This window comes from Protopterus annectens, chromosome 14.part0 (genome assembly GCF_019279795.1).
Source record: "Protopterus annectens isolate FY-2018-M chromosome 14.part0, PAN1.0, whole genome shotgun sequence".
Taxonomy (NCBI): domain Eukaryota; kingdom Metazoa; phylum Chordata; order Ceratodontiformes; family Protopteridae; genus Protopterus; species Protopterus annectens.
Genome location: NC_056748.1, coordinates 440,247,921 through 440,267,700, shown reverse-complemented (window position 1 = coordinate 440,267,700; position 19,780 = coordinate 440,247,921).

Sequence of the window (19,780 nt, the reverse complement as noted above, 5' to 3'; positions counted from 1 at the left end):
ACAAGACAGACAAGACAGCAGACAGGGGTGGTGTATGACACATTGGGGGTAAGCACCTTGACGGGGAGGGGGGTTGGGAATCTGAGGCTCATGAACCCCCCCAGATGGTAGTAGTGGCACTGATGTCCCCACCCGATGGCTGTCACCACTACTCCTTCACAGCTCCAAAGATGGCTGTGCTGAGGGCTGAGCTGGTGGGGCCACATGCCCCTCTAGCTCCAACAGTCTGCCCTCCACCTGGCGCAGGTGGTCATCCAGCTCCATCTGTAGGACACTACGCACCATGCCACAGACCTTGTCCTGGGTGACAGCATCTTCAAAGCGCCCACTTGCAGGGGGGATGAGCCCCATCCCCTGCAGCGGTTCCACCCAGGAGTGGTGCAGTACCAACAGATGAGGGAGGTCTGGGTTGGGTCCCAGACATGCTGGGACCCAGTGCCTTGGCCAGGTGGGGTGGGAGAGGTGGACCCACTGGGATCTGCTTTCCCATATGTGCTATGCTGTGGAAATTAACAATGAATATTGATTAGTTATGCACAACACATTACAACATTATTCAAAATAGCATGCATGGATATTCCCATTTACCCAAAAACAGTGCAATTATAACAGTGCCATAGCAAACAGAACCCATGCATATGTGGATTGGCATTCAGGGTTGCAACAGCATGCCAGTTAGTGGTATGTCAGGCAGGCAATAAAATGATTATTCAACAGGGAATATTAGTATGAATACAGTTTAAACAATGAGAAACCAAATGGAACAGTGGTCCCAACAGTAGAGGTTTGTTTAGGAACATACCCATATTGGTTTCACTGTGATGGCTGGATCAGTTGAGTGGTGGGGGAAGGGAACAGATTCAATTGGCAACTGCTATCAAGTATATTTGTCAGTAAACTACTATTCACTACTCTACATTCTGACCACACTTACACTCTACCTGGGCCACGGGGCTGCTACAGCACACCAACAGCTGTAAATATCAACAGAGCAATTGTACCCTTATTTTAGTTATACACGTCATACCTGTTTCTATACCAGTTTCTTTACCTGTGGGCCTGTGCAGATGAACTGTGTGCACATGACATTGCTGTTTCTACACATATTTCAGATTCACATATTAGTTGCAGGGCCTGGAGTGTGTATTGTGCCTTTCACATACATCTACTATGACATTCTCTGTGTGCAGGTTTCTTGGCAACTGGGGAAACTATCCATGACAGTGTGACATTTAAGGGGCTTGTCTGGGCCAGACTGCAGAGTATGGATGTCTAGCTTGCATCTATTTGTAGGACTGGGGATGAACACAGCAGCTGTAAACCTTTCATAGTTATGCACATCATACTAGTATTTCTATTCAGATTTCTTTACCTGTGTGCCCTGTATGGAAAATGTATGTGTTGCAGTACATTATTTTTTTCTATTCAGATTGCAGTTTACAACTGTATAACCAGACTGACATATTAGTGGCGGTCCCTGGATTCGAACCATGGTGTGTGTGCAAAATTGAACTTCAGACCTAGTCCTTATCAGACCGAGCTACTGGGGAGATGTGTGACATTTCTATCTAGTACATATTTTTCTGCACAGTACTTTCATTATGACATGTTGCATTATTTGTTTCCCATTTTCAGTACAAATTATGCATACACAACAGACATTGGTGTCACTGTTTGTGAAACATGTGCACATTAGCTGGATTGCACATTTGACTGTTTTACAACTACATACTGCAATTTAGATTCCTGAGTACCCAGTGTAGGTTTTAAGTCTGCACCGGTTGGCCCTATACATTTTTCAGTACATTCACAGCTACATATAGCTGAAATTGAAAGGTTAACACAAGACAATGCTGGAAGACAAACAAGTAAAACACATTCTGATGGAAATATGTACTGTAGCTTTTTTTTTCAGTTATTTGACATGCCCATTCTAAAGTATGCAGACAAGCAGTGCTAAATCAGTTCACCTCAATGAATGCATTCTGCAGGACATACACATTTTTATTTTTCAGGTACAAGTGAGATGACACACACCAGTGTTTGGGATCACCTTTATTAGTTTTGACATACATATCTTGGTACATCTCAGAAATCCACAATTACTATCCCTGCATGATCTCCATAGGGGAATGCTTTTCATTTCTAACTGTTACAGTAGCCCTGACATGACACTTTCTTGGCAGGTTCACTCAGACACACTCATATATGTTCTAATATTCCTCTTCTGCATATTGTACCTTGTTTGCTACTGATATCTGTATTACACAGCAACTGAGAATACTCCATTGTAACACTGGCAGCCTGACACAGGCATTTATTCATGACTTTTACAGCACAATTATATATACAGGTGGTACATGTCTGAAGGCAGGTAAAGGCTAGGACTGTGACAGTGAGGGTCGTAACTTTGAATGTTGGCAGTATGACTGGTATAGGGAGAGAGCTAGCTGATATGATGGACAGAAGGAAGGTTGGTATATTGTGTGTGCAAGAGACCAGATGCAAGGGGAGCAAGGCTAGGTGTATCGGAGGTGGGTTCAAATTGTTTTATCATGGTGTGGATGGGAGGAGAAATGGTGTAGAGGTTATCCTGAAGGAACAGTATGCTAAAAGTCTTTTGGAGGTGAAAAGAGTGTCAGATAGAGTGATGTTTATGAAGCTGGAAATTGATGGTGTAATGATGGATGTTGTTAGTGCATATGCTCCACAAGTTGGGTGTGTGATGGATGAGAAAGAAAAATTTTGGAGTGAGTTGGATGAAGTGGTGATGACTGTACCTAAGGGTGAGAGACTGGTGATTGGAGCAGATTTCAATGGGCATGTTCGTGAAGGGAATAGAGGGGATGAGGAAGTGATGGGTAGGTATGGTGTTAAGCAAAGGAATGCAGAAGGTCAGATGGTAGTGTATTTTGCAAAAAGGATGGACATGGCTGTGGTGAATATGTATTTTAGCAAGAGTGAGGAGCATAGGGTGGCATACAAGAGTGGAGGAAGATGCACACAGGTGGATTATATCTTATGTAGAAGGGCCAGTCTGAAGGAGATTGGAGGCTGTAAAGTGGTGGCAGGTGAAAGTGTAGTTAGGCAGCATAGGATGGTGGTTTGTAGGATGACTTTGGTGATCAAGAAGAGGAGGAGGAGTGTGAGGACAGTACCAAGGATCAAATGGTGGAAAGTGAAAAAGGGTAATTGTGGGGTGGAGTTCTGGGAAGAGTTAGACAGGCACTGGGTGGCAGTGAAGAGTTACTGAATAGCTGGGTAACTACAGCAGAGCTAGTAAGGGAGATGGCTAGAAAGGTGCTTGGTGTGACATCTGGAAAGAGGAAGGAGGACAAGCAGACCTGGTGGTGGAATGAAGAAGTACAAGAGAGTATACAGAGAAAGAGATTGGCGAAGAAGAAGTGGGATTGTCAGAGAGATGAAGAAAGTAGACAAGAGTATAAGAAAATGAAGTGCATGGCACAGAGAGAGGTGGCAAAGGCTAAGGATAAGGCGTATGAAGAGTTGTATTAAAGGTTGGACACTAAGGAGGGAGAAAAGGACCTGTACTGATTCGTAAGACAGAGGGACCAAGCTAGTAAAGATGTGCAGCAGGTAAGGATGATAAAGGATAATGAGGAAAACATACTCAAAAGTGAGGAGAGTGTGTTGAGCAGATGGAAAGAGTACTTTGAGGGGCTGATGAATGAAGAGAATGAGAGGGAGAGAAGGTTGGATGATGTACGGATAGTGAATCATGAAGTGCAGTGTACTAGCAAGGAGGAAATAAGGATAGCTATGAAGAGGATGAAGAATGGAAAGGTTGTTGGTCCAGATGACATACCTGTGGAAGCATGGAGGTGTTTAGTTGAAATGGCAGTGGAGTTTTTAACTAGATTGGTTAAGGAAATCTTGGAAAGTGAGAGGATGCCTGAGGAATGGAGAAAAAGTGTTTCGGTACCGATTTCTAAAAATAAGGGTGATGTGCAGAGCTGTAGTAACTACAGAGGGATTAAATTGATCAGTCACAGCATGAAGTTATGGGAAAGAGTAGTGGAAGCTAGGTTAAGAAGGGAGGTGATGATTAGTGATTAGCAGTATGGTTTCATGCCAGGAAAGAGCACTACAGATGCAATGTTTGCTCTGAGAGTGCTGATGGAGAAGTACAGAGAAGGTCAGAAGGAGTTGCATTCTGTCTTTGTGGACTTAGAGAAAGCATATGACAGGGTACCTAGAGAGGAGTTGTGGTATTGTATGAGGAAGTCAGGAGTGTCAGAGAAGTTATGTAAGAGTCGTACAAGATATGTACGAGGGCAGTGTGACAGCAGCGAGATCTGCCATGGGAGTGATGGATGTGTTTAAGGTGGAGGGGGGATTACATCAAGGATCAGCTCTGAGCCCTTTCTTATTTGCAATGGTGATGGACAGGTTGACAGATGAGATCAGACAGGAGTCCCCTTGGACTATGATGTTTGCAGATGACATTGTGATCTGTAGTGAGAGTAAGAGAACAGGTGGAGGAGACCCTGGAGAGGTGTAGATATGCTCTAGAGAGAAGAGGAATGAAGGTCAGCAGGACTAAGACAAAATATATGTGTGGGAATGAGAGGGAGGATAGAGGAATGGTGAGGATGCAGGGAGTAGAGGTGGTAAAGGTGGTTGAGTTTAAATTTTAAAGTTTAAAGTTTCAGGATAATGGTGAGTGTGGAAGAGAGGTGAAGAAGAGAGTACAGGCTGGATGGAGTCGGTGGAGAAGAGTGTCAGGAGTGATTTGTGACCATTGAGTACCAGTAAGAGTGAAAGGGAAAGTCTACAAGAGGGTAGTGAGACCAGCTATGCTATATCGGATGGAGACAGTGGCACTGACAAAAAGGCAGGAGTCAGAGCTGGACGTGGCAGAGTTAAAAATGTTAAGATTTGCACTGGGTGTGACGAGGGTTGACAGGATTAGGAATAAGTATATTAGAGGGTCAGCCCAGGTTGGAAAGTTTGGAGACAAAGCCAGAGAGGCAAGATTACATTGGTTTGGACATGTGCTGTGGAGGGATGCTGAGTATATTGGGAAAAAGATGCTAAGGATGAAGCTACCAGGTAACCGAAAAAGAAGAAGGCCTAAGATAAGGTTTATGGATGTGGTGAGAGAGGACATGCAGGTGGTTGGTGTGACAGAGCAAGATGCAGAGGACAGGAAGAAATGGAAACAGGTGATCTGCTGTGGTGACCCCTAATGGGAACAGCCGAAAGAAGATGATGATGACTGCAAATTAGGAGCAATCATAGAACTCCCCACTGATGCAAATGTTCTCCAGGAAGGGCTGACACAGACAAATAGCTTGTGTCAGAGCTGTGGACTAAAACTAATTGCCAAGAAAAGCATAAGAGTATCCTTCAGGAAGTCATCCACCCCTGGTAACTATTACATTGACAGCATCCCTCTAAGAGTTGCGCCAGTAGTCAGGGCATGGGGACACACATAGTGAGTAATCTAGCCTTTGACCATCACGTGTCTACAGCAGTGAGGAAATCATTCTATGTTATGCAACTTATAACCAAAGGTATGGCATCTAGATCCAAGGAGGTCATTGTTTCATTGTATTTGGCATTCATCTGACCTATCAATGAGCTCAGTGCCCTCTTTAGTAGGTACGTAACTGGGCATATCCAACAATTGGTATGTACCTAACCAGACATTAAAAGAATACAAGGTGTAAGTAACATGTCATATGCAGATCACCTCAAAGCCTTATCCCTGCATTCAGTCTTCTACAGGCTTTTGAGGGGAGATCTATGCCTGGCATACAGGGCATTGGCAGACCCCACTTTGATGGACCTCCTGCATATCCACAAAACAAACAGCACCAGAATTACCCATTCGAAAGACTTAAACCATGCCTGTGATATAAATATGACCTGCTAGAGAGACAGACATGTATCACAGAGACTACCTTGTCTCTGGAACAGCCTCCCCATCCATATGAACCAGAGTTCCTCCATAATCTAATTCAAGTGCAACTTGGACAGTTGGATGGGAAACAGGACATTCTTCCCAGGTTTGGCACCTATGTCTCTAATGGACAGAGGCAACTTGTAAATGGTTAATCTCCCAGGCCCATGCTTGTAAATGTCTCCATCTCCCAACCCCCTGCTTACACTTATGAAGGGTACCAGAACTTGTCAGAGATTTGGGATGCATGGCTAGGCTTATAAAGGCCCTTGTGGTCATTAGTCTAGTAAACACCTATAAACCTGTGTCGATAAGAAAAGACATAATGAAACTAGTTTCCCACATATACATTCTAATCACAAAAGTAAGAGTTGGAACAAAAAGAGTTTCAGATGCAAGTATAGGAAGAGGAGAGATAGTAGTGATAGAAGACAGTAAGGCAAAGAAAAGGAGATGGAGATTCGGGAAGAGTATAAGTGAAGTGTTGTTCTTATACTTGGTGGCTTTGCAGTTGCCCACCCCTACTGTAAATGTGATCTGGGACACTCCTCCTAGTCTAGTGTCATTAGCTCATTCTAGCTAATACAGAGAGAACATCTGAGAAGGCCAACCCACTTAGGTTCCTAACCTTGAATTATCTTCTGTTACTGCTTTCACCCTTTCCACTTTACAAAAAAAAAAAAAACTTTGCTAGAATCTCCGTGTGTTCTGACAGAGTGTGCTTCTCAGCTGATAAGTATATTTTTGACACTTTTAACTATTCAGAGTTGAATAAAACAATAACTGAATTCAGTTCAGAATAGAGTTTGAATAAATTGCATTTATTTAAACTGTATTTGATTTAATATTGCTACACACTCAAGTGTGCTAGCTTGCACTGCACTTGAATTGTTTTTAGTGCTGTTTTAGCTGCCTTTCTGTAAAAAAAAAAAATCTAAGATTGTTTCCTGCCTTTCCTGTAAGTAGTCTAATCCATATACGGATTTGCTGTATACAGGACTGTTTGTAAGCTTCTGAGCCCCCCAAACCTTTCTGTGTTGGAGGGAAGCCTTCTAGCTTATCAATGGGAGTGGTAAGCACTAGGTAGTTTATCTACCACAAGAGGAGTGGTTTCTGGCCCAGAAATCGTAGTTTATTGGCCATTTGGGCAGTTTTTTCCGTATCTTTCAACATTCTGGTTTAAAAGCCTGCATTTGCACTTGTTTCCCATTCCCACCTTTCCTGTAACTAGTCTAGTCCAGATACACATTTGCTGTATCCAGGACTGTTTGTAAGCTTCTGAGTGGTGCCAAATTCTACTCTTCAGTTTTTTCCTTTACATCTGTAGTTCTCTCCTCTCCTGCACTTTTACTAGCTTATTAGTCTAGCACTTTACCAGACTTCTTGTAGCAATTATTGTAGCACACAAAATTGCTACCAGCACTAAAAGTTCTACAAGGAAACAGCTCCAGTACTTACTATTAATGCCCACCCCTCCAGGCATGTCTAAAGGTCAGTTCCCTGTGCTTTCTCCTATTAACCTGGTGAACTTGGTCATCCTGAGGCAATGTAGCAACTGCCTCATGTACACCGACAACCCTCTCCTGTTACCTCCCAACTGTGAGAGATGCACTTATATATCCAAATCGGAAGCCATGCACTCTCCAGCCAAGACCGGAATAGCTGATCAAGAGGCAAAGGTCAACACTTGCACCACACCACATAGGTTCATAGGTTCATAGGTTCATACTAGGCTATCTGCCCTGGGGCATTTATAAGCCTAGCCCAATTGTGTTTGGCTTATGCCACCCCTTGATTTGAGTATACTGTGCCCTTTTTAAAGTTTAGTTTACTGTGCCTCTGTCTAATAGTGACATGGAAGTAATCCCTGGGACAAACCTACGATCCCCCATCCACTCATCAAGATTCTTCTTGAAGAGAGTCAGTGAGGTGCTCTGCCTAACATGAATTGGAATTCTATTCCAGAGCGAAGTGAGCCTCTGGGTTATGAATCTGTCCCTCCAGCATGTTCTATTTATTTCTGTGCTGAGGTTCAAGTCCCTCAATTGCGTGGCTCTAAGGGATTTAGATTTACTGAGGTGGAGCATGTCCATTAATTCTGGGTTGGACATAGCTTTATATGTCAGGCATAGATCGCCTCGAAGTAGGCGGTATGCAACTGAGTAGAGCTGGAGTTTTTTTAACCGAACAGCATATGGCATCTGTTTGAGTCCCTTGATCCTCCTGGTGAGGTACTTTTGGGGTCTTTCTAATTGCTGCAGGTGTCGGGTAAGGTACATCCCAAAGGGGGCATTGTATTCTATGATGGGCCTGATGAGGGATGAATAAAGGGGCACGATTACCTCTCTTGATCTAGATGTGAATCCTTTCATGATGAGGTGGGCTATGTAGAAGGTCTTTCTAACCACTTTGGCAATGTGGTTGTCAAAGGAGACATTGCTATCAGCTTGGGTCCCCAGATCCCTAATTACTTTCTCTGTACTTAATGGGTTACCACCTATGTGGTAATTTGTGGGCACATTGTTTTTGCCAAAGGGTATGACTATACACTTTTTAGCATTTTGCTTTAGACCATGGCTCTAGCACCAGTTATCCATCTCTGCGAGACCTTTTTGAAGGATGTTTGTGTCAGCTGGAGAGTTGATTATGGTGCCCAGTTTGCAGTCATCTGTGAACTTGGTGAGCCATAGTCCTCCCACATTGGCCTGTACCTCAAAAAAGTAAATACCGAACAAGAGAGGTCCCAGGACAGAACCTTGTGGGATGCCACTTGTGACCGGTTTCAAGTCTGACATGGCCCCAGCAACTCTGACTCTGTGGGTTCTGTCTTTGAGCCAGTTTGTGACCCATCTTGTGACATAGGGGTTTATATTTAGGCTGGATAGCTTATCTATGATGCCCGAGTGGGGTATTGTGTCAAATGCCTTTGCGAGGTCCAGATAGGCTGTGTGGACTACCTTCCCTTCATCTATGGCCTTGGTGACTGTTTCAAAGAAGTCGACCAGGTTCAAAAGGCAGGATCTGCCCTTGACAAAGCCAAATTGGGTAGGATCTAGTGTCTGTACATCCCCAATGTCTTTGTTTAGGAGTTCCATGATGATCCTCTCCATAGCCTTGCAGACTAGGCTAGTCAGGCTTATGGGGCGATAGTTTCCAGTGTCCAGAGGCCACCTTTGTGGAGTGGGACCACTGTTGCTGTATGCCATTCTTTGGGCACATATCCTGTAGTGAGGCTGAGATTGTACAGCAGTTTTACTTGAGGGATTAGTTCTTCTTGGAGTTCATGTAGGACGCAACCCGGGACGCCATCTGGTCCCATGGAAGCAGTGTTTTTTGCTTTGGAGAGGGCGGCCTTTACCTGAGCATCAGACATGTTTGGGAGGCTGCACTCTGCCGGGATAGATACTTGCTCTTTGGGGGGTGGAGAAGTTTGCACTGAACCTGTCTGCCAGGATATTGGCGATGTCTGTGGGTTCAGTGTATTTTTTGTCGCTTAGAATCAACTCAGAACAAGTCTGGGAGTTGCATCCCAGGTTCCTAACATAACTGAAAAAGCCTTATGATTGTCTTTAGTGTCCTGTGCAATTTTTCTCTCGAAGCTGGCCTTGGAGGATTTTATGAGGGATCGTAATTTTTTGCTAGTACTGATCAGAGATGCCTTCCCTTTTAGGGATTTTGCTCTTTCATGTTGTAGCTTCCTCCTTCTGTTGTACAGTTTATTTATGGCTGGGGTCCACCAGACTGGATGCCTGCCTTTGGATGATTGGGTCTAGATTTTGTTTGGGATAGCATGATCCATGCATTCCTGGAGATGTCCGTAGAATGCGTTTATATAGGATTCTGCAGTTTGGACCGTAGTTTCCACTGGCCCTGGGGCCTTGAAGGATTCCACTTCAGTTTTGAGAAGTGTGAATTTCGCTTTTGAGAAGTTTTTCACTGTGGTTTTCTGGGCTGGGGGTGGGGTCGGGATGTGGATATCCAGTGAAATTAATTTATGGTCTGATCTTACCAATGAGGGATATACTTCTGGTATGGAGCATAGAGTCCCCATGTTGGTAATGATCAGATCTAGTATGTTTTCCTCTCTTGTGGGAGTTGTGACTAGTTGTTCCATAGCATTTGAGTTTATAAATTCCAGGAACCTTTGGGCTAAGGTGCTGGGGCTTGAGTAATGCTCCCAGTCTATGTTTGGGTAGTTGAAGTCACCCAATATAATGGTGTTCAGAGAGATCTTCATGTTCTCCAATGTTTTCAGGAAAGCCAAGTGGGATTCCTGACTTTGAGAGGGTGGTCTGTAGGATGCTATAAACTGAAAAGCAGTCTTGCCCACTGTCAGTTGCACATGGATGGTCTCCGATACTTCATGCAATGCCACTAACCTGGAGGTGTGGATATCCTTGATAAATATGGAAACTCCCCCTCCTTTTGTGGTTCGGTCCGGGTTTTGGGACCGAAAAGCATGATATGAGGTATAACCTGGTAGTGCTGGGGTGCTCTCTGGAGCCTTGAACCAGGTTTCTGTCACTGCACAGATATTGATGTTCTCCATACTGAGGAGAGCTTTGAGTGCATGCATCTTAAGGTTAAGACTTCTGATGTTTAGCAGCATTACCCTTAGTTTCTTGTTCCTTGTGCTGTCTATGGAGGTGGGTTTGACTTTTGAGCCTTGCCTGAAAAAGGCACTATGGGGGTGGCAAGAGCCTTTGCCAATATCCGAAAGCCCAGGGGTGACAGGTGCAAGCCGTCCCTAGCGAAGCAACGTGACTTGGCGAGCATGTCATCCCAGGCTGACAGACACTGGATCCCCTTTGAATGACACCAAAATTTTAGCCAATTGTTAAAATCGATCATTTTGTCTTTATACTGTGGCATCATTCTAGGTGAGGGTAAGATGCTGCTCAAGGTCAGCATCATACCGGCCTGGGCTACATGATCAGAGAGCTCCTCTATGTCTCTTTTCATGTAGTCTGTGTGGAGTTTGCATGTTCTCCCTGTGTTTGTGTGGGTTTCCTCCGAATACTTCGGTTTCCTCCCACATTCCAAAGACATGCATCTGGAGCAGTTCTCCCCGGGCCTCTGCTGAAAACAGGCTCTGTGGAACCTAGTCAGACTTTCCCGGTCAACAAAAATGATAAATAAATAAATAAAACAAATAGTCGAGGGAGGTACATATCAGGTCATTCACGCCAGCATGTACAATGACTGAGTCATATTTGTATTTGCTTTGGCGTGACCTGAGTGCTTGCGTTATGTGGCGGATCCTAGCGCCCGACAGGCAGCTCACTGTGACCTTCTCTTTATTCAGCCTGGTGAGCGGGACATCAGTGTGTCTGACAATAGAGTCACCTATTACAAGAGTATCAGGTGTGTTATTCAGCCTTAAGGGCTGTGACTGCTTGGCACACTGACTCTGTGTGCTATGTGTTGTACGTGTTTTGTTTTGGGGTAGTGTTTGCTTGGATGTCTGCTTTGGAGGTCTCTGTTGCTTAGGTAGATTTTTATTTAGAGCCTCTGAGTATGTTTTTGTGTTTTTATGTGTTTGGTTCGCTGTTGTGGTGGGGCTATGTGATACTGGAATTGTGTTGTGTGAGGTTACCTTCTCCTCCTGACTGGTCACACCAGTTTTGAGATGAGAGAGCTCAGCCTCCAGTTTGGCTATATGGTTGCATCTCTCACATATATTTGAACCTGTTTGGAGAAGGAGAGGGTTGTCCATGTACATGAGACCGTTGTAACATTGCCTCAAAATTCCCAGATTCACCAGCTGGACTGGAGAGGAAACCATTAACTGACCTTTGGACATGCTAGAGTAATATAGGGAACTGAATTAAAATGGAACAATAGGGGACAAGGTAATCGTAGAGAGTATAAGAGTAAGTAGTGCTTATGGTTTATTAGTGCTAACTTGTAAAATTACTTATTTGGACCAGTGAGGGGCCTTAGAACGAGAATATGGTGTTTAATTTGAGAGATAGAGCAGTTCTAAGGGAAAAAGTGAAGAGCAAACTTTGTGGAGCCAGGAATAGTTTAAACCCAATTAGGCGGCGCTGCCCGATGTTGCGCTATCTTGTAAAAAACATAAAACCACGCAAAGAGGGTTTTAAGAGAGGGAGATCAAGGAGTTAGGAATTGACCCAAAATGGCCAATAAAACTACAGTTTCAAGGCAGTAACCACTCCCACAGGGGCAGGCAGGCTGATCAATGTTTATCACTGCCACTGATGAACACAGATACTTCCCTTTAGCCCAAGCAAACAATGGCCTCCAAGAAACTTACAAACAGTTCAGAACAGCAAATCTGTTGGATGGAACATGGAACACATAGCCCTCCAGAACACACACCAGCACTGCCTTCACATAAAAACACAAACCACACACTCACCTTTGTGGAGGCTCTCAATAAAAATCTACCGAAACAGCAGAGACCTCCAAGGCAGACATGCACTCAACCACCACAAAACAACACTAATTGCGAGACACATAACACTCCTAAACAGTGTGCACTCAAACAAAGCCCCAAGGCAAAACAGCATACCCAATACACTGGTCATAGGTGACTCGATAGTGAGGCACATTGATGTCCCACTCACTAGGCTGAATAAGGCGAAAGTAACAGTCACTCAGGTGCCAGGATCCGCCATATAACGCACGCACTCAGATCCCTCAACAACAGGTACAAATATGACTGCCGTTGTACATGTGAGTGTGAATGACCTAACATATATCTCCCTGGACTACATGAAAAGAGGGGTTCCTACTGCGTGATCGAAAATTGTAAATGGCGAACGTGTATTGAGCAAACCCAGTTTGTCAAAACTTTGAAACGTCATGTGTGTAACATGGAAATCACCATAGGGAATATTTTCCATTTACTTCAATGCAGTGCAATCTCAGAGTAGGAATATTTAAGTAGCGGGGGTATGGGGGGGATAGCCCCCCACATGGGGGTGCAGGGAGGCTTACCCCCATGCCTACAGTATTTAGATAAGTATATATATATATATTTTTTTTTATTATATTTTCGAAATTTCAGACATTGCTCATATGGTGTCGACCATATGGTGTTCGATGTTTGAAACTTTTGAAAATATAATATAGACGCGAAAAGAGACATGGAGGAGCTTTTGGATTATGTACCCCAGGCAGTTATGACCGTAGCCCTGAGCAGTATCCTACCATCACCCAGAATGATACCACAGTACAAGCAGAAAATTATGGATTTCAACAATTGGCTAAGTTTCTGGTGTCATTCTTAGGGGATCCAGAATCTGTCTGCCTGGGATGACATGACTGACAGACCTCAATGCTTTGCCAGAGATGGCCTGCATCTGTCACCCCTAGGCTTCAGGATACTGGCCAAACTCTGGATCCCACACAGTTTGGTTTTGTAAAGGGCAGATCATGCATGCTCAACTTGGTCGACTTCTTTGAGTCAGTCACCAGGGCTGTGGATGAAGGCAAGGTAGTTCATACAGCCTATCTTGATCCCAAGGCCTTTGATACCATTCCCCACTCAGGAATCATAGAAAAACTCACTAAACTAGGCATCAACCCCTATATCAATAGGTGAGTTGCAAACTGGCTCACGGATAGAACCCACAGTGTGAAAGTAGCTGACTCCACGTCAGACTGCCAACTAGTCACGAGTGGAGTCCCACAGGGTTCAGTCTTGGGTCCTCTCCTGTTTGGTATCTACTTCTCTGAAGTCCAGGCCAACACAAAGGGACTTTGGCTGACAAAGTTTGCAGATGATTGCAAGTTGGGAGCTATTATTAACTCCCCAAGTGATGTTGACATCCTACAGAAAGGCCTCACTGAGACCAATGACTGGTGTCAGAACCATGGCCTTAAGCTCAATGCCAAAAAATGTGTCATCATCCCCTTTTGGAAAAACCCAGTTCCCATGAATTGCCACATCAATGGTAGTCCACTGAATACAGAAGGCATTATAAAAGATCTGAGAACACAGATTGACAGCAACCTCTCTACTGACCACCACATTGCCACTGTGGTCAGAAAGTCCTTCTATGTGGCATGGCTCTTTACTAAGGGTTTTGCATCCAGGAAGAAAGAGATCATTGTCTCCCTCTACTCTTCCCTCATTAGGCCAATCATCGATTACAATGCCCTATTTGGCATGTACCTCACTAGACACCTGCAACAAGTGGAGAGGCCACAAAAGTATCTCACAAAGTGGATCCTAGGCCTTAAACACTTCTCCTATATGGACAGACTCAAAAAACTCTAACTATTCTCTGTCTCATATTGCCTACTTAGTGGCAATCTCTGCTTGACTTACAAAGCCATGTCTGATCCAGCTCTGTTAGAAATGCTACATCTAAAGGAATTCCAATCTCTGCACACCACACGCTCCAGAGACCTCAACCTCATTACCAGAATAAACAGAAGGTGGTGGAGGGACAGGTTCATAACCAGAGACTGCCCAAGCTATGGAATACACTTCCCATACATGTCAGACAGAGCACCTCACTTGCCCTCTTCAAGAGAAATTTTGATGAATGGATGGGAAATAGAAAATTCTCCCTGAGGAACACTCCAGTGGCTCTACTTGACAGAGGTGCTGGGAACTAAGGTCGGGTGACACGATGCCAGGGTAATATTATGGGCTAGGCTTGTAAAGGCTCCAGGGCAATTAGCCTAGTACACACCTATGAACCTATAAGTAAATGAAAGGCAGCAATTTAGTCTAACCTTCAAATGTTATAGGAGAATATCCATCTGCAGAATTGATGTGATTTAATTTTTGCTGAAAGAGTTGAATGTCATAGTTTTGGATATGTAAGATATATAAAATGCATAAAGGGATTTATTAAAATGAGTGCTTCTTTTAATAGCTACAAGTTTATGTTGATTTGGGGGTCAGAGTTGCCTGGTTAGAATGCATCTGCAAAGTGTATTTGAGGTTTCAGGACATTTATTTGGGTTACATAGACTACTATGTACTGTTTTAGGTTGATGGGGAGTCAAGATGTATTCTAAACATTATTCTAACAATAAGAAAAACACAAAAGGCCAGGCACCAGAAACCTCTGCAGCTGTAAAAAATGAAGAACAGGATACACATAAAGCTGCTGAGAGTAGGCTCCAGAATCCACAATGAACTTGAAAAATACCAGGAAACGAATCTATGCAGAACTGCTTTATTACAACACACTAGCGCTTTCACAAAATGCTTCTTCAGGTGTAAAACTGATACAAAAAACCACACCTTAAACAGCCAGGTTGAATAATCACATGATGCACTCTAATTAACTTTTAAAAGGGAGACCTTAAAATCAGTTTAAAACATACATATACACTACATATACACTATTAATAAAACATACACCCTGCATAAAGAACAGATATATAACAATATATATATAAGCACATTCTAATGAGCATATAAGCATATTTAATAAACAATCTACGATTATTATAAAATAGAAAAATAAAAAATATAAAAAACAAATAAATAAATAAAAGACAGGAATTACCTATGTAGATGTCTTTTACCAAGAACAGGCTTCAAAGGCACCTGTTCATTTAAACCATGACCATAATTGGCTCTAAGCATGACTATCCACCTAGCCTCTACTTCCTCAGTTCTAGCTCTAATATCACCCACTCTAACACTCTCATATGACCTAGAGACAACCATAAACATAAACTTATGTTGTACACCCATATTTTGTACATGCTTAGCTAAAGCATTAGTATTACTCCCTTTACCTTTATGGTAATAATGCTCTCTTATTCTATCCTTTAGAGAACGATCTGTCTTGCCAACATAGAAACATCTACAGGCAACACAGTTAGCTAAATAAATCACGTACATAGTTTCACAATCAGCCTGAACCCTGATGTCATACACTCTGCCTGTGTCAGGATGTGCAAAGAAAGGCTATTTATTAATGTACTTGCACTGCGAGCATTTACCACATGATCTAGTACCAGGTACTGTTGGGGCATACTTTACTTCCTTAACATTACATAACCTTCTTCTTAAATTCTTCTTATTCTTAAAAGTGAACAGACATCTGAGGTCTATAATTTCACTTAATTGCGGATCAGTTAACAGAATATCCCAATGTTGGCTAATAATTTCAGTATACCTCATAACATCTCTTGAGTAAGGAATACAAACCTTAATATTATTTGCTCTATTGGTATTGCCACCAGCTGACCTTTTTGAAAAATACGGTTTGGCCCTACTCTCTCTCAATTTAGAGACTTGAGTAGCATTATACTCTACCATCCCATAATCATAACCTCTGTCTGTAAGCTCATTAATGGTCTTATGTTTCTGCTCTTCAAATTCGCTATTCTTTGCACTCAATCTAGAGCCCTATAGAATTGATTCTGGACTACATTTCTAAAGACATAGTCTGGATGCATGCTATCCCTAGATAGCAAACTATTAATGTGACATTCCTTTCTATATAGTCTAGTTGACATCACATTAGAACTGTCCTTTTCCACTATCACGTCCAGAAAATTTATACTAGCACCTGAATAGTTCAAAGTGAACCTCAAAAAGGGGGTGGTACTGTTAATGTACTCAACAAAACTCATTAGTTCTGAAACAGAGCCTCTCCACAAAATAAAAAGGTCATCTACAAACCTTCTATAAAAAATAATTAAATCTTTAAAAGGCCCTTCTTCTAAAAAAATCTGTCTCCCATTTCATCATAACAGCGTTCACATAACTATTCGAACAGGCACTACCCATCGCCACACCATTCTTCTGCCAATATATCTGTCCTGCCCAATTCCTGTCTTTTATTTATTTATTTGTTTTTTATATTTTTTATTTTTCTATTTTATAATAATCGTAGATTGTTTATTAAATATGCTTATATGATCATTAGAATGTGCTTATATATATATTGTTATATATCTGTTCTTTATGCAGGGTGTATGTTTTATTAATAGTGTATATGTAGTGTATATGTATGTTTTAAACTGATTTTAAGGTCTCCCTTTTAAAAGTTAATTAGAGTGCATCATGTGATTATTCAACCTGGTTATTTAAGGTGTGGTTTTTTGTATCAGTTTTACACCTGAAGAAGCATTTTGTGAAAGCGCTAGTGTGTTGTAATAAAGCAGTTCTGCATAGATTCGTTTCCTGGTATTTTTCAAGTTCATTGTGGATTCTGGAGCCTACTCTCAGCAGCTTTGTGTGTATCCTGTTCTTCGTTTTTGACAGCTGCAGAGGTTTCTGGTGCCTGGCCTTTTGTGTTTTTCTTATTTGCTTCTACTTGGCTGTTAGCACCAGGAATATGGCCAGTGAAATTGAAGTAATTGAGGAAATTGAACTTGGATATAATCCTATTCCACCATCTGGGACTGTTTGCACTAATGGTATAAGTTTTGATTCTATTATTTCACAAGTGAAAGAACAGAATAATCCACTGTTTGATAAGAATTTAGTAGAAAAAGGCTTGGAAGCAGTGGATGTTGATTTTTTAGCACTTCGTACTGATGTTTTAATGCTGGAGAAGGAGCTATGTAGGCTTGCACGAACTCAATATGAGATTTTTCATTTAGAAGTTTGTTTGGCTGAAAATCTTATACCTCGTGGGTTGAGAGTTTTAAAGATCCCTGCGCAAACAGAAAATGACTCTTTTCTTCTAAGTGAGTGGCAGAAACTGAATATTTCTACCAGTTTAAGTTACCTCAAACTTCTTTTACAAGCAGCCAAGAGAAGGGAGGTATTAATTTTAGATACCATTAAAGAGAAACATGGTCAAATTAATACTAAATATCCCAATAGTGCTGTGACTGGACAATTAACAGATACCCTAGGTAATATTTGTGCATATAAACGTAAACATTTACAGATAAAATTGAATAAATTGCAGAGGGATCGACGATTTCTCATTGGGCAATATTTTCACCTGGCCTCGCGATTTGCCTACCAGCTTCAGTAAGGAATCTCATGCCTCATATGAAGCACGCAATGACGTAGATTTACGAACTGATAGTGAAAGCGTTGACATACAACAACAGGAGCAGTCAAGAGAAACTACACGCACCTTAGTAGGAGTGCCTCTTTCCAATTGCACACAGAATGATAGTGCATCTAATTTAGGAGCCAGAAAAAAGACTATTATTACTTCGGCTGAAGTGCATAGGGAAGCGGAGTGTAATACTTCCACTGCTGATAACAATGGAGCTATTGCTATACCAGCACAGCCTCATGGAGTAGCGCCATTTTTTCATTTGAATTTTCCACTTCCCATGAGGGACAGTTCATCAAATCGAAAGGGAGCACAGCAGCAGAACAGTCAGCACAGAGACAGAGGGAGGAGTACAACGCGATACAAGAGGAAGCAAGAGGAAGAAGTGAACAAAGTGTATACCATCAAAAAGGCGTTTCAACAAGTAAGACATTAGTGACTAACTTAACAAAACGTGAATTAACTGCTTTGGAAGTCAATATTTTAAGTAAAGGTTTATCGTTTATACCAACTGCTAACATGTCTATTACAGACATAATTTTTGATTTTAAAATGTTTACTAGGAACCTTACACTGAAGTATATGTTTAAACATAACACTAATACTTCAGAAACTTCTCTGAGAAAACCAAGTACTTTTATTCCTAAACCTATACCATTAGTTAATGCTTTTGAACAAATGTGTTTATCTGATTTCTATAAAGTCTATGAAGATAGAAATTTTAGTGGTAGAAAACATAATTTATCCAAGGCTGAATTTGAGGCATTGTGTGCTCTTGAGAATGATGTTAACTTTGTAGTTAGACCAGCTGATAAAGGTGGGGGATTGTTTTACATGATAGACAGGAATATGACTGTTTAATGTATGAAATGTTGAATAATGTTGACTTTTATGAGAAAATAACCAGAGCTCATATGCAATCAATGGTCATTTTGGTTAATAAACAATTAGAGTCTTTATTGCAAATAGGGTTATTGACAGAGGATCTCTTCAAGTTTCTTAGGGTATTTCATTATACCGTCCCTATTATACAAGATTTACCTAAGCTGCATAAGAATCTGATTAGACCCCCTATGCGTCCTATTGTTGCAGGAAGGGGATGGTGTACGGAATGTATTTCAGTATTTTTAGAGAAAAAATTGAAGCCCTTAATAGATAATTCAGTATTTGTTCATAAAGATACTGACCACTTTCTCCGTGATCTGTATGAAGGCACTAACTGTGGCATGTTGAATATGGAATATTTGTTTGTTACCCTTGATGTTGTTTCATTATTCACAGTAATACCCAATGATATAGGGCTTGCTTTTTTGAAAGAACAACTGATGAGTAGTAATCTATATAGTATGAATGAAATTCATTTATACATTGATTTGATGTCTATTGTTCTTCTGAATAATGTGTTTTTATTCAGTGATCAGATTTATTGGCAGAAGAATGGTGTGGCGATGGGTAGTGCCTGTTCAAATAGTTATGTGAACGCTGTTATGATGAAATGGGAGACAGATTTTTTAGAAGAAGGGCCTTTTAAAGATTTAATTATTCTTTATAGAAGGTTTGTAGATGACCTTTATTATTTTGTGGAGAGGCTCTGTTTTAGAACTAATGAGTTTTGTTGAGTACATTAACAGTACCACCCCCTTTTTGAGGTTCACTTTGAACTATTCAGATGCTAGTATAAATTTTCTGGATGTGATAGTGGAAAAGGACAGTTCTAATGTGATGTCACCTAGACTATATAGAAAAGAATGTCACGTTAATAGTTTGCTATCTAGGGATAGCATGCATCCAGACTATGTCTTTAGAAATGTAGTCCAGAATCAATTCTATAGGGCTTCTAGATTGAGTGCAAAGAATAGTGAATTTGAAGAGCAGAAACATAAGACCATTA